We start from the raw sequence: 15,000 nt of genomic DNA, 5'->3' as shown, positions 1-15,000 counted from the left end.
ATTGTAGACTGTAGACTATGCCGGGTCGAGTCCCCCAGGGGGAGATTTGGGTGAATTTTACACTTGTGGATGCTTGCACGACGCTGAAGTGTGGGAACTTTCGCTTGGTTGCAGTCCGGAGACGTCCTCCTCCCCCACCCCCTCTAAATATAAATGTTTCTTTTTTTTTTTTTTTTTTGTCAAGGGAAGCGACAGAATTTGGCCTGGGTTTGTTGAACACAAGTTCAAGCACAGAGTTTGAAAAATGTGCCTGAGTGTTGTTGGAAAGTCGCTGTCATCCTCACCCCCCCCCCCTCCCTACTCCCCCCCCCCCCCCCCTCAGACGCCGGTGAAGATGCTTCTTGGCCAGTGAGTCTGGCCTGGTGCTTGACATGGCCGCGCACTTGAGCAGAATATGGTTTTTCACGGACGCCTGGTTTAAGTTTAGTCACACTGAACGAGCGACACATCAAGCATGGACACTCAACTTAATTTACAGGGCCCTGTGTCTTGACAGACGAGTGCACGAATTACGTCTGCCTGGTGAGATCTCTAACAGTCTCTTATTCATACAGACCACATACAGACACACAGACACAGACATAGACACACACACACATACACACAGAGAACACACACACACCTACAGAACACACACACACACATACATACACACACCTCCCCCCCAACTGAACCCCCTTCCCCCACACCACCACCACCATCACTACTACCAACACACTCCAGTTCTTTTTCTTTCTTTCTTTCTTTTTTTCCCTTCTTCTTTCTTTCTCTCTTTCTTTTTTTAAATACCGTCAGTGAACAGTGGCAAGGCAGAACTGGCGGCCGGCAACAACGACGCGGGCGACATCCATAATTGATCCACCTTTATAAACTGCAGGACAACGGTGATGACACGCCCCCCCCCCCGCCCACCCCACCCCCTGCCCCCTTCCACCCCCTATAACCTCTCCCCACTCCGCCATCCCACCCGTCCACCACCCGGCCCATCCATCCCCACGCCCCAGCGTCCATCACTACTGATTCATGATGCCCCCCCCCCCCAACCCCCCACCACCCACCCACCCTTCCCTCAACATCTACACTGCTATCTTTTTCCTTCCGGCCAAAGTCAGGGCCGACAACCCGGACACACACACACACACACACACACACACACACACACACACAGGGCCCCCCCACGGGCAGAACTCTGCCACTCCGGTTATTTCCCCAAAGAGTATCTCCCAAGGATGAAAAATGGGGAAGGAGGGGAGTGAGGGTGGGGGGGGGGGTGGGGGGGGTGGGGGAGGGGCAGGATGGAACGTGAAGGGGAGAGGAAAGGGGGGGGATAGTAGTAAGGATTGCGTGGCAGAGAGGATGGGTGGAGGATGAAAGGGTCGGTACGGTGGGAGAAGTGATGATGGTGGAAGGAGGTGGTGCTGGGGATTTTTTGCACTGAGAAAAAGAGCCATTTTAATCCCAAACAACAGCAGCCCAGTTCCGTGATTTCAGCTGCTGCTGCTGCTGCTGCTGCTGCCGCCTCGTGTTCCTCATCTTGCCGTGCAGACGACAGTGAGACGCTGTCTACTTTGCAAGCAAGATAGGGGAAGATCGCTTATCCTCATTCTCAGCCGGTGTAATGTAATTTTTCTGTTCGGGTTTTCAGTCTCCAATCGATGTGTTTGTCCTCTTTGTTTTCGTTTGCTTTAATCGTAAACAAAGTGGAGAGAGACAGACAGAGAGAGAGAGAGAGAGAGAGAGAGAGAGAGAGAGAGAGAGAGAGAGAGAGACAGAGAGAGAGAGAGAGAAACGGAAACGGAAATGGTTTATTCACATATAGGCCTCAGCCCCAAGTGAAGGGGTTAATATGAACAGTATACAACTCAATAAGACAACATAAGCAAACAAGCATAAATGCAGATAACAAAACATAATTATATTCATTTCACGAAGTGACTATTTCTCTAAGTTTGAAAGCCTTATACAAAAACAAGGAAAAATCACGAACGTCCTTACTGTTGCTTGACGACATTAACAGACTTAATTTAAACAAAGAGGGATGTTTGTAATATTTTGCTTTTTTTAACATTTCACGAATATTTTCTAGCACAGGGCAACAAAGAACAAAATGCAATTCGTTTTCTTCAGATTCGTTACATAGAGGGCAAACTAAATCATTCGTACTAGAAGTTTTGTATCTTGAGCGATGCACTGTCAGTTCTGATATTCCTAATCTAAATTTCGTTGTTATAAATTTCAAGTGTCTGTCCATATCTTGCAGTAGATAAGAGAGAGAGAGAGAGAGAGAGAGAGAGAGAAGGGGAACTCCACTGACAATGAAAGAAGGAACAAAGCGGCACTGACCCCAAACACAGACACACCTGACTGATCAGATGGCCGGCCAGCCTCACTGCCTTCCTGCCGTGTCCCCTTCCACCAGTATTAAAAAAAAAAAAAAGTAGTTAAATGTTCATTCGTTTATCCATTCATTCATTTGTACATTCATTCATCTATCCATCTTCTTTCTTCTTCAGTCATCTTCGTTCGTGGACTGCAACTCCCACGTTCACTCGTAGACACCATCTATCTATCTATCTATCTATATATATATATATCTCCAATATCTATCTATCTATATCTATCTATCTGTCTGTATGTCTTGTCTTTTTCCACCATCCGTCTATCTATCTATCTAGCGCTCTATCTCTCTATCTATCCATCCATCCAAATCTACCCATCCATCTATCCATCCGTATTTATCTCCATCCATCCATCCATATCTATCAATCTATCCATCCATCCATCCATCCACATCTATCAATCACACAATCTATTCATTATTTTCAAATGGGGGACTCCAACCTTTCCATCCCCCCCCCCCTTTCCCTTCCATGCTTCACCAGCAAGCACAAGCCCTTTCTGTGGGAACTGCTGCAGGAGACCATAGCACCAGCCTGTCGGATTGGCTGGACCAGGGGCTGGGGGAGACGTGGGGAGAAGGGGGGTGAGGGTAGACGAGGGGGGGGGATGTTCCCTGCAAGGCGCTGATTGCACAGTGTATGGATCATCACCCTGCGGCTGCCTCTAGTCCCCCCCCCTCCCAACCCCTCCTCGCCCCCCCCCCTCCCCCATACACAGCATCCGCCCTGCCTGGCTCTATTGGTACAGTGGTCAGTCACTCCATCAAATACGCGTTGAGGTCAATACCGCTTGACACCCTGAGTAAAAAGCTGACCAGATCATACAGGTGAACGGACGCGCGCGTGTGCGCGTGCAGCACGGAAAACACATTCAAACCATGTGTGTGTGTGTGTGTGTGTGTGTGTGTGTGTGTGTGCGCGCGCGCGTGTGTGTGTGTGTGTGTATGCGCGCGCGCTTACGTGCGTGCGTACGTGCGTTCATGTGTGTATGCGCGCGATCGTGTGTGTGTGTGTGTGTAGGTGCATAGGTGGTGTGTAGGTGTTTGTGTTTCTTTCTTCTGTTACCCAATTCGATCGCTGCGACAGCCAGTTAACAAGCGATCCTCTTGTGTCGATCATGTTTCTCTACATCTGAAAGGGAAAGACAATCATCATGATGCCATTAGGGAAGTCCGAGTGTAATAATATTGCTTCCAATGTCCCGGTTTGCCAGAATGCTTACAGCTAAACGGGCAATCACTAGCTAGATACGCTGAAACAAAACAAGGCAAAAACTGTCGGGGGAAAAAAAGCAGCGTGCGTGTGAGTGGCTTGAAGCATAGATACTAGTGTCTATGCTTGAAGGTATTGAGGAACGGAGAGAGCAGAAGCCAGTTGCACTGCTCGGACGGAAGAGCCTAGTATGGTCGTAACCCGCTAACTAACTGTTTGTCGTATGGAACTGGCCAATGGCGTAGTTCGGTCAACGAAGGCATTTAGTCACGTGCAACTGTCAAAAAGTTAGAACCAAGCAATGCGACTGGCACCAGGAGAAGAAGAAGAAGAAGAAGAAGAAGAAGAAGAAGAAGAAGAAGAAACACGTATCAATGGAGGAAAGTAGCTGGAGAAAAAGAGAACGGGAGGCTCCATCTATCTATCTATCTATCTATCTATCTATCCCTCTATCTATCTATCTATCCATTTACCCTAATCTAACTGCCGCATTTTAACTCATTTCAGCATACCTTTATAATATCTAACCCAACAATCAACCCCATTTACTTTGATCATATTGCCTTTCTTCTGTCTACCTACCTACTTACCTACCTAGCTGTCTTCCTGCACACCTATCCATCCACCTACATTCCTACGTGTCCGCCTGCCTACCCATCCACTCACCCACCAACCTACTAGTGTATCTATCGTTTATTCACTTCACCACCTCCGTCCTCTCTTAATTTATATTTGTATTTCTCTTTTCATCACAACAAATTTCTCTGTGTGAAATTCGGGCTGCTCTCCCCAGGGAGAGCGCGTCGCTACACTACAGCGCCACCCTTTCTTTTTGTATTTTTACCTGCGTGCAGTTTTATTTGTTTTTCCTACCGAAGTGGATTTTTCTACATTATTTTGCCAGGAACAACCCTTTTGTTGCCGTGGGTTCTTTTACGTGCGCTAAGTGCATGCTGCACACGGGACCTCGGTTTATCGTCTCATCCGAATGACAAGCGTCCAGACCACCACTTAAGGTCTAGAGGAAGGGGGGGGGGGGGGAGAAAATATCGGCGGCTGAGCCGTGATTCGAACCAGCGCGCTCAGATTCTCTCGCTTCCTAGACGGACGCGTTACCTCTAGGCCATCACTCCACTAGGCCATCACTCCACTCTGGCGTAATGGCGTAAGCTCCAATGCTGATGCCACCAAAGCCCATAAATACTGCACGAAAATGACTAATTCGGAGTGAGCATCTTCTCTATTCCTGATTTGCAGGAGTTGTTTTTTTGTTTTTTTTTTTTTTGTCAGACATAAGAAGCGTGGCTATTTCACATTCATAACCAGTGCGCTGAACGAAGAGAGGAAAACACGTGTGATCTTCACGTGTTACCCCTCTTCTTCTTTCTAGCAATACTGGCCCACGGGAATATCTGTTACAGCCTTTCATCATCATCAAAGAGGTTCTGATACACTCCTCCAACAAACAGGCCCTGTTACATTCCTCCGACAAAGTGGTTCTAGTTCTGTTTCATTCTTCCATCAAGGTGGTTCTGTTGCATTCTTCCATCAAAGTGGTTCTGTTGCATTACTCCAGCAGAGAGGTTCTGTTACATTCTTCCATCAAAGTGGTTCTGTTGCATTACTCCAGCAGAGAGGTTCTGTTGCATTCTTCCAATAAAGAGGTTTTGTTGCATTACTCCAGCAAAGAGGTTCTGTTGCATTACCCCAACAAAGTGGTTTTGTTACATTCTGCCATCTACATTCCCCCGACAAAGTGGTTTTGTTACATTCTGCTATCAAAGAGGGTCTGTTACCTTCTTCCAACAAAGAGGTTCTGATACATTCTCCCAATAAAGAGGTTCTGTTACATCACTCCAACAAAGTGGTTTTGTTACATTTCTCCAACAAACCGGTTCTGGACTAGTCTTTCATGAAAGGGGTTCTGCTGATACATTTTCCCATCAAAGAGTTTCTGTTACATTCTTCCATCAAAGGGGTTCTGTTACATTACTCCAACAAAGTGGTTTAGTTACATTTCTTCATCGAAGAGGTTCTGTTACATTCCTCCATCAAAGGGGTTCAGTTACATTACTCCAACAAAGTCGTTCTGTTACATTCTGCCGTCAAAGAGGGTCTGTTACATTTCTCCAACAAAGAGGTTCTGTTACATTCGTGCAAGAAAGCGGTTCTGTAACAATCTTTCATCAAAGGCGTTCTGTTACATTCTCCCATCAAAGAGGTTCTGTTGCATTCCTCCAACAAAGAGGTTCCGTTACATTCTGCCATCAAAGCGGTTCTGTTACATTACTCCAACAAAGTCGTTCTGTTACATTCTGCCGTCAAAGAGGGTCTGTTACATTTCTCCAACAAAGAGGTTCTGTTACATTCGTGCAAGAAAGCGGTTCTGTAACAATCTTTCATCAAAGGCGTTCTGTTACATTCTCCCATCAAAGAGGTTCTGTAACAATCTTTCATCAAAGGCGTTCTGTTACATTCTCCCATCAAAGAGGTTCTGTAACAATCTTTCATCAAAGGCGTTCTGTTACATTCTCCCATCAAAGAGGTTCTGTTGCATTCCTCCAACAAAGAGGTTCTGTTACATTCTGCCATCAAAGGGGTTCTGTTACACTACTCCAACAAAGAGGTTCTGTTACATTCATGCAACAAAGCAGTTATTTAACATTCTTTCATCAGAAGGATTCTGATACATTCTCCCATCAAAGGGGGGCTCTGTTACATTCGTGTATCAAAGGGGATTCGGTTACACAGTCTTCCAAAGTTTGTTATTGTCGCGGTTTCGTACTCCGTTGTGAATCCACCCCCCTTCTTTCCTTCTTTACCGTCCCCCTTATCATTTCGTGGACACTGGAGGTCAGAAGAAGCGCTTCAGAGATACTCTGAAAGTCTCTCTGAAAGCGTTTGATATCAACCCTGACTCCTGGGAGGAATCTGCAGTGGACCGTGACAAATGGCGCGCTGCTGTGCACAAAGGCGCCAAGTTGTGCGAGGCCAACAGGACTGCTGCAGCCGTTCAGAAGAGGCAGGTCAGAAAGTCACGGACAAACAAGCTCCCTGACAATGATATGCCTGTCTTTTTTTGTCTGCCCCAACTGTCAGCGAACATTTCGTGCGCAGATTGGACAATTCAGCCATTTGCGCATTCACAGATAGATTCATGAGCATCCCCACCCACCCCCACCACCCTCCCCCAGCTGGATGACAACGATGGTCATCATCGATCTCGATGGACACATACCACCACCACGTGGACACTTGACACTGAAACTCTCTCTCTCTCTGTCTCTCTGTGCGCAGTCTCTTGATATTCGTTTGCAGACCTTACATCTGTTAACTGTTACCTTTGTTAGTGAGTGAGAATCATGTCTTTAATGTTCTTTTGTATTAGCCCCTTTCAGTATGGGGCCCAGGCCTTATCTGAATAAACATTCATGTTCATGTTCATGGTCGTGTTCGTGTTCTCTCTCTCTCTATCTCTCACGTGTACTCCGTATCGTCTGTATTAACTCCCAGCTACTAATTTTTCCCATCTCTATCTCTTCGCCACTGAAAAGGGTACCTACCACCACAAGAGACCGTTGAAAAACATTCCAAGTTTTTTCCAGTAATACTCACTGCTGCCTCCCCCTCTCCCCCCTCCCTCTCCCTCCTCTTGTTCTCCTCATCTCCCAGGTTAGTACTACAAACGACGGGCGCAATAGCCGAGTGGTTAAAGCGTTGGACTTTCAATCTGAGGGTCACGGGTTCGAATCTCGGTAACGGCGCCTGGTGGGTAAAGGGTGGAGATTTTTCCGATCTCCCAAGTCAACATACGTGCAGACCTGCTAGTGCCTGAACCCCCTTCGTGTGTATACGCAAGCAGAAGATCAAATACGCACGTTAAAGATCCTGTAATCCATGTCAGCGTTCGGTGGGTTATGGAAGCAAGAACATACCCAGCATGCACACTCCCGAAAACGGAGTATGGCTGCCTACATGGCGGAGTAAAAACGGTCATGCACGTAAAAGCCCACTCGTGTACAAACTAGTGAACGTGGGAGGTGCAGCCCACGAACGCGGAAGAAGAAGAAGAAGAAGAAAAAAGAAGTAGTACAAACCCCGGGCCCAACGTTATCAGCTGAAACTAGGGACACAGGGGTATCCACCCACACAGTGATGACCGATCAATCCAGTCCTTCAGTCACCAATGGCCCAGGCCTCTCTCCACCCAACCAACCATCGAACCCGCCCTTTTTTTACCCAGTCTGCCTGTGTAAGAGTGGATCGATCCCGACTGGAGTAAGAACGGAAAAAAAAAAAAAAAAAAAAAAAAATGGGCGGAAAGGAAAGGGAAAGAAGAGCGGGGAAAATGGCTGGGGACAATCAAAGACTCGATGGCGTGTAAAGAGATGGTCGTCGGACGTCATTGTTGTTGGACCACCTTCTTCTTCTTCTGCGTTCGTGGGCTGCAACTCCCACGTTCACTCGCATGTACACGAGTGGGCTTTTACGTGCATGACCGTTTTTACCCCGCCATGTAGGCAGCCATACTCCGCTTTCGGGGGGGTGTATGCTGGGTATGTTCTTGTTTCCATAACTAACCCACCGAACGCTGATATGGATTACAGGATCTTTAACGTGCGTATTTGATCTTTGGCATGCATTTACACACGAAGGGGGTTCAGGCACTAGCAGGTCTGCACATATGTTGACCTGGGAGATCGTAAAAATCTCCACACTTTAACCCACCAGGCGCCGTCACCGTGATTCGAACCCGGGACCCTGAGACTGAAAGTCCAACGTTTTAACCACTCGGCTATTGCGCCCGTCAGTTGGACCGAAGTGCCTTCCAACCTCACAGCATTTGAGCAAACAAGGGACGGCAACGCATGCGCACACACACACACACACACACACGCACGCGCACACCGTATACGACAATGACATGAAAGCACGCCCAATCAATTAATGCTTTAGCAGCAACTGTATCAAGCTCAAGACTGGGAACACTGACTTCTGAAGCTGACGTCTTCTCGGGGTGTGGGCAACGTTGTAAACAACGACCCCGTGGTTTCATCAAGGGGTTGGGATTCAAGCGAATATCAAACACAAAGCGGCGGTTACGGGATATGTCTGTACCTCGAAAGCTACAAAGATTGTGGCTTGATCTGTAACTTGGACAAGGTCCTTCCCCAACGCCAACCCCCCCCCCCCCACCCCCCACCCTCTCTTTCCCCGGTGGGTGAGGGTGCTGACTGTCCTGACCATGTGGAAGCCAAGCAGTGCTTCCTGATGATCAATTTAGCGAGGGAGGTGACAGAATAGTTAAGACGCTCATCTGCCAATATAGAGAGTCCGTGAGGGTGTGGGTTCGAATCCCGCTCTCGCCCTTCCTTCCAAATTTGACAGGAAAATCAAACTGAGCGTCTAGTCTTTCGGATGAGACGATAAACTGCGGTCCCGTGTGCAGCACGCACTTGGCGCACTGAAAAAGAACCCACGGCAACGGGTGTGTTTTCCTCTGGTAAAAGTATGTAAAAAAAAAAATAAAAAAAAATCCACAGATAGGTACACAAATATATAAGCATGCACTCAAGGCCTGACAAGCGCGCTGGGTTGTACTGCTGTCAGACATCTGCTTAGCAGATGTGCTGTAGCGTATATGGATTTGTCCGAATGCAGTGACGCCTCCTTGAGAAACTGAAACTGAAACTGCTGCCACGTTACCATGCGTTGCAATAGCAACGATAAACACAGAGCTTACCAACTTGCGTGGTGATCCACAGATAGGTACACAAATATATAAGCATGCACTCAAGGCCTGACAAGCGCGCTGGGTTGTACTGCTGTCAGACATCTGCTTAGCAGATGTGCTGTAGCGTATATGGATTTGTCCGAATGCAGTGACGCCTCCTTGAGAAACTGAAACTGAAACTGCTGCCACGTTACCATGCGTTGCAATAGCAACGATAAACACAGAGCTTACCAACTTGCGTGGTGATCATTACACTGTTCTTATCATCACATTTGTGTGCATCTCCTTGCGGTGACGCCTTGACGCGTATGTAAATGTGTTATATTACGTGCTGATTTCTATTCTCATTTTGTTTTACTGTATGGCTATCAATCAGTCAGCTGTCGTTAAACTTGGATCATGATTATTTCCTCTATAATCACCCAGCGCGAGAAACAATGACTGACATAATATATGAAATTGGGGGTTACATGACCATCACTTTTGTTGGTGTGATTCTCTCTCTCTCTCTCTAACCTTCTCTTTCTCTCCTTGTCTCTCTCTCCTTATATATCCCTCTCTCTTTCTCTCTCTCTCTCTCTTCCCATTAATTGTGTTACTGTATAGTTCTGTTAACTTGTAATCACCCCAAATCCACTTCTTATATAGTTTCTCAGAGAGAGAGAGAGAGAGAGAGAGAGAGAGAGAGAGAGAGAGAGAGAGAGAGAGAGAGAGAGAGAGAGAGAGAGAGAGAAGTGCAGTGAGTCTCTCTCTGCGCGGCGGGGCGGACTGGAACTCGGTACATACACGTTTACTGCATCGACAGTTATTAAAAAAAGGATAGAAGGATCAAAGCTGTGTCCCCCAACACCACCCACCCACCCACCAACACACTCCCAATCCCCTACACACAATCCTGCACACACACACACACACACACACACACACACACACACACATACAACACAAAGCCTCCATCAAAGGACACCGGACTCTAGCGAGGTCTCTCCAGGCTGACGGTCCGTCATCTCACTGCGGCCCCCTCAGGCTTCTCCGCAACCATCAGCATGGTGTGAGCATAACTGTTCCGTTTCGTCGCCGCCAGACTACATGCAAGTAAAGGGCTGCACGTTACAACCTAGCATCAGGACTGGGCCTCGTCTCCCCCCCCCCCCACCCCCCCCCCCCACGCCCCCCGTTACAAGCTCCATGCACGCATGGCGATTTTCTCGCGTGCCCCACAGACCTTTGCCTTTGTGTGGTGGTGGTGGTGGTGGTGGTCAAATCGATTGGACAAACACATCATCAAATCGAGTGACCCACCACCCCTTCAGGCATGCTGGACAGCTGCGGAAAGAAAACAGGAACTGTTGTTGTGAAAGAGAGAGGGGGAGGGAAAGTGGTGGTGGGGATGGGGGTGGTGTGGGGGAGGGGAGGGGGGGAATCAGTCATGACTCCCCCACCCCCACCCCCCACCCCCCACACGCCATCCCCGCGCCCCCCCTTTTTCTAGCTGGTTTTGTTGTTACTGAGCTTTCTGCTCCCCCCCCACCCCCCCCCCCAGTAGATAAGTCAGGCTGGGCACTTGATACCCCGTTTTGTTTTGGACTGTTTTTGTTTTTCGGTCTTTTACACATAAAGGATGTTTTCTTTGTCGAAGCATGATCGTGATGCTCCAGCCCCCCTCACCCACACTCTGTCATTTCCTCTTATATTCCCCTTCCCTAAATACGTCTGCAGCTGAATTTTTTTTCCTCCTGCTTTATTTTTTTTTAACCGCTCTCCTTAACCCTTCTTGTTAAAAGGAGGAGTTTGTATTATACTCCATGTTTGGTGTTTACATATACTTACCATGTCAAACTGATGCAAACTAGGCCTATGGTTTGCTCTGTTTGGCCAAATTTCGCGCGGCTAACAGTGAAAAGACGCCCCTCTTAGTCTGGCCCGCTCTTAGCCAATCAAACGCCTCTAACAGCTATAAGCGCTGAATCATTCCTTTGGCCAAGGCTCTCCACGCCATCTTGTCAGGTTTTCGCTCTGTCTCGTCTAACGCTTTTTTTTGGCTATTAAGCGTTTTCATTTGGCCTTATTTTGTTGTATGCGGCTTGCCTGTATATTGTTCTTACATTCTGTGTACTCGTTTCGACTCGGCCCCCTCGATTCCTTCGTATCTTTGTAGGCTAGCGTATTGCATCATGTTGTTGTCATCAAATCAGCCAGACTAACTTCAAATGAGTTGACGCTTCGCGACCTTGAAGACAGACTTCCCACCCAACCTGTCTTTCTATGCCCATAACAATACAGTTCTTGACTCACAGACTGCTAGGCTTACACACACACACACACACACACACACACACACACACACACGTAACCCTTTTAGAAACATTCGACCAAAATTTCACACGCAGGAATAGGTTGTCACCTAACAGGATCAACCTTCCGCGCACAACTTCCTGTACATCCCACTTCCTTCACACCTTAATTAACGGAGTGACCACTGACAGACAAACCGACGTCCACACGCTGTGATAGTAGCCACTGCAAGGTGGGGTGGGGGGTGGTGTCGGCCGGCTCCTGGGCAACCGTTGCTAGGTCACCAGCTTTCACGTCACGTCACGCCACGGAGAGATTAGCTGTTCCGATTCCGAACACGATGCTCTCCGATACAGCCCATGTATTACTGTGCCGCTACAGCTGGGGAACACTAGATGCAGGCTTTAACTCACTCAGTACGGCTAGTCCTCTCTTCTCCTCTACACAGACCCCTCGGATGTCCAGTGGGTGTCTGAATGACCCAACCTTTAGCTTCCGTCGTCAGAATTGTAGTATTCTTTGTCAACATTCACCTCTTCAGTATAAGAGCCTTCCGCTTGCAATATTTTGATGATGGTAATTGGGGTGAAACGCTGTTGACGTCGTCTCTTTCGCCGTTCGTATGGAGAGAGTTAATATACCCTGCATCTGTCCGTCACCTTGTCTCGAGTCCTTTCTCCCCGTCTCTCGCCGTGAAGGAAAAGAGTTTTCAGTTCTCAAAAATGACAATGGGGAAAGAAAAACTTGATATCTCTCTCTCTCTCTCTCTCTCTGTCTCTCTCTGTCTCTCTCTCTCCTTCGTTAAAGAGAGACACTTATTTCTTTGACTCATTGATAGTTTGTTGTAACAGATGTTGCGTTGTTAAAAATCACCAATTGCAATGACACGTGTAAGATTCTGTTATTACCCCCTATTCAGATGGGGCTATCACCTTAATCTCTCTCTCTCCCCCTCTCTCTCTCGGACAGATTGGAAGAACAGGACATGCCTAAAATCTTGATCCTTGAATAAAAATAAACATTTTAAGTTCTGAGTTCTCTCCCTGTCTCCGTCTCTCTTTTAATCATAGGAACATTAGCGAAATAGCGAGGACAAGAAAAAGCTGATGCAAGGAAAACGTAAGGTCCAACTTACAAAGCCGGTGACTTTTGAAAGCTGATTGCGAGCCGGGTTTGACGGGCACAAAGTCCATGCTGAGCTGTTTGTTAATTAATCAGCCCCTTCCTATCTCTGTGGCTGCCTTCACCTCTAAACTCCATCTCGCTCACTACGATCAGCTTCGGATCCACACCATTTACGCACACCCAGATTCAAACTCTCGACTGTTGGCTGCCGTTCTTTCTCTGTCTCTGGACCTTGCAATTGGAATGCACTTCCTCTTTCACTTCGTCAAGTCTCCGCACTCAGCTCTTTCAAGTCTGGCCTTAAAACCCACCTCTTCCCAAAATAGCCTCCCTTCCCTGCCTCTTCCTTGTCTTCAGTTTCTCCAGTTTTAGAGTTATGCATGCGTGTGAATGACTGGTGCGAAAGCGCTTTGATTTGCCTCTGCACAAGATTCAGCGCTGTATAATTATTATTATTATCATCATTATTATTCGTAATTTGGCATGTTCCGATGATCCGTGGGTCATCAGTGCACGATTTGTGCTCTGTGCCAACGGAAATTCGACAAAAAACATGTTGCGTGCATTACTACATGCAAATATGGTGAAGTTCAGTTCTTCGGCTCTCACAGAATGTCTTCACAAAGTCTGGAATGTTGCACACACACACACACACACACACACACACACACACACACACACACACACACAGGAATGATTTGTTACTGTGAGATAGGGAAAAACAACAACAAAAAACCAACAACAAAAAAACCAACAACCCCAAAACCCTTCCAAAACCCAATACGATTTGAACGATTTTGAATCTGATGCAGTTTTTCAGGGTACGTTTTATGCTGGCTGAGGGTTAGGTGATAAACAAGAAGGCTATATTCTATTATCATGGACAAAAACAGCAGCTCTCAGTAACATTAATATATATACACGCAAGCGGAGAGAGAGAGAGAAGGGGGGGAGAGAGGGAGGGAGGGAGAGAGAGAGAGAGAGGGAGAAAGAGAGGGTAGAGAGGGAGAGGAGGGAGAGAGAGGGAGAGAGAGAGGAGGAAGGGAGAGAGAGCGAGGGAGAGAGGGGTAGGGAGGGAGAGAGGAGGGAGGGAGAGAGACAGGGAGGGAGAGAGAGAGGGAGGGTAGGAGGGGGAGAGAGGGAGAGAGAGGGAGAGGAGGGAGAAAGAGGGAGGGAGAGGAGGGAGAGAGGGTGGGATGGAGAGAGAGAGAGGGAGAGAAGGGAGAGAGAGAGAGAGGGAGAGAATGGAGAGAGAGGGAGAGAGAAGGAGAGGATGGAGAGAGAGAGAGAGAAGGAGAGGAGGGCGAGAGAGAGGAGAGGAGGGAGAGAGAGAGAGAGGGAGAGGGAGAGAGAGAGAGAGAGAGGCAGGGAGAGAGGGAAGGAGAGAGGCAGGGAGAGAGCGAGGGAGGGAGGGAGAGAGAGAGAGAGAGAGAGTGGGGGAGAGGTGGGAGAGGGGATGGATGGATTGATATTTCAGAGACAGAGACAGAAAGGGAGGGAGGGAGGGAGGAGAGAGAGAGAGATAGAGACAGAGAGAGAGAGAGATAGATATATATATATATATAGAGAGAGAGAGAGAGAGTGTGTGTGTGTGTGTGTGTGTGAAGGCAGACAGACAGACAGACAGAGAGAGACAGAGAGGAGGGTGGCGGGTAATGGCAGGTGAAAAGGAGAGAAGTATGAGAACCGGGAAGAGAGAGCAACGACAGAGATAGAAACCTGAGGAAGAGACAGACGTACTGGGTGACAAGAGAACCCGCAAAGACATATACATTATACGAGGGTCATTCAATAAATAAGGTGAATTTTTCGGTATAAGGACTTCTAATACAGATAGAAGCTTACTTTTTTTCTTTTTTTTTCAACGTAGTCTCCCAGAACTGTCACACACTTTTCCCATCTGTGCACAAGCTTCCGTATTCCCTCCCTTTTGACTTCATCGTCACTTTCAAACTTCGTGCCTCTCGTGAACGCTTTCAAGGGACCAAACAGGTGAAAGTCTGAAGGGGCAAGGTCTGGGCTGTAAGGGGGATGAGGGATCAGTTCCCAGCCCAGCTCGTTGATGGTCTGCACCGTTCGGGCTGCTGTGTGAGGCCTTGCGTTGTCATGATGCAAGATGACTCCTTCTGACTGATGACCCCTGCGTTTGTTCTTTATGTCTTTCTTGACCTGCCTCAGCAGTTCACAGTAGTTGGTACTGTCATCCACTGTCACCCTTCTGTCAGACTGAATGAG

At 47.7% G+C, this 15,000-nt stretch overlaps 1 protein-coding gene across 1 annotated transcript in view; it reads right to left on the bottom strand.

Annotated features, from left to right (window-relative positions):
- The window catches only part of LOC143293871 (uncharacterized), a 431,915-nt gene that overhangs the window by 48,976 nt on the left and 367,939 nt on the right, over positions 1-15,000 (bottom strand). The gene's annotated exons all lie outside the window — the stretch shown is intronic.

Source organism: Babylonia areolata, chromosome 19, assembly GCF_041734735.1.
Source record: "Babylonia areolata isolate BAREFJ2019XMU chromosome 19, ASM4173473v1, whole genome shotgun sequence".
Taxonomy (NCBI): Eukaryota; Metazoa; Mollusca; class Gastropoda; order Neogastropoda; family Buccinidae; genus Babylonia; species Babylonia areolata.
The sequence above is the reverse complement of the archived record's forward strand: the minus strand, read 5'-3'. Positions and strand labels throughout refer to the sequence as shown.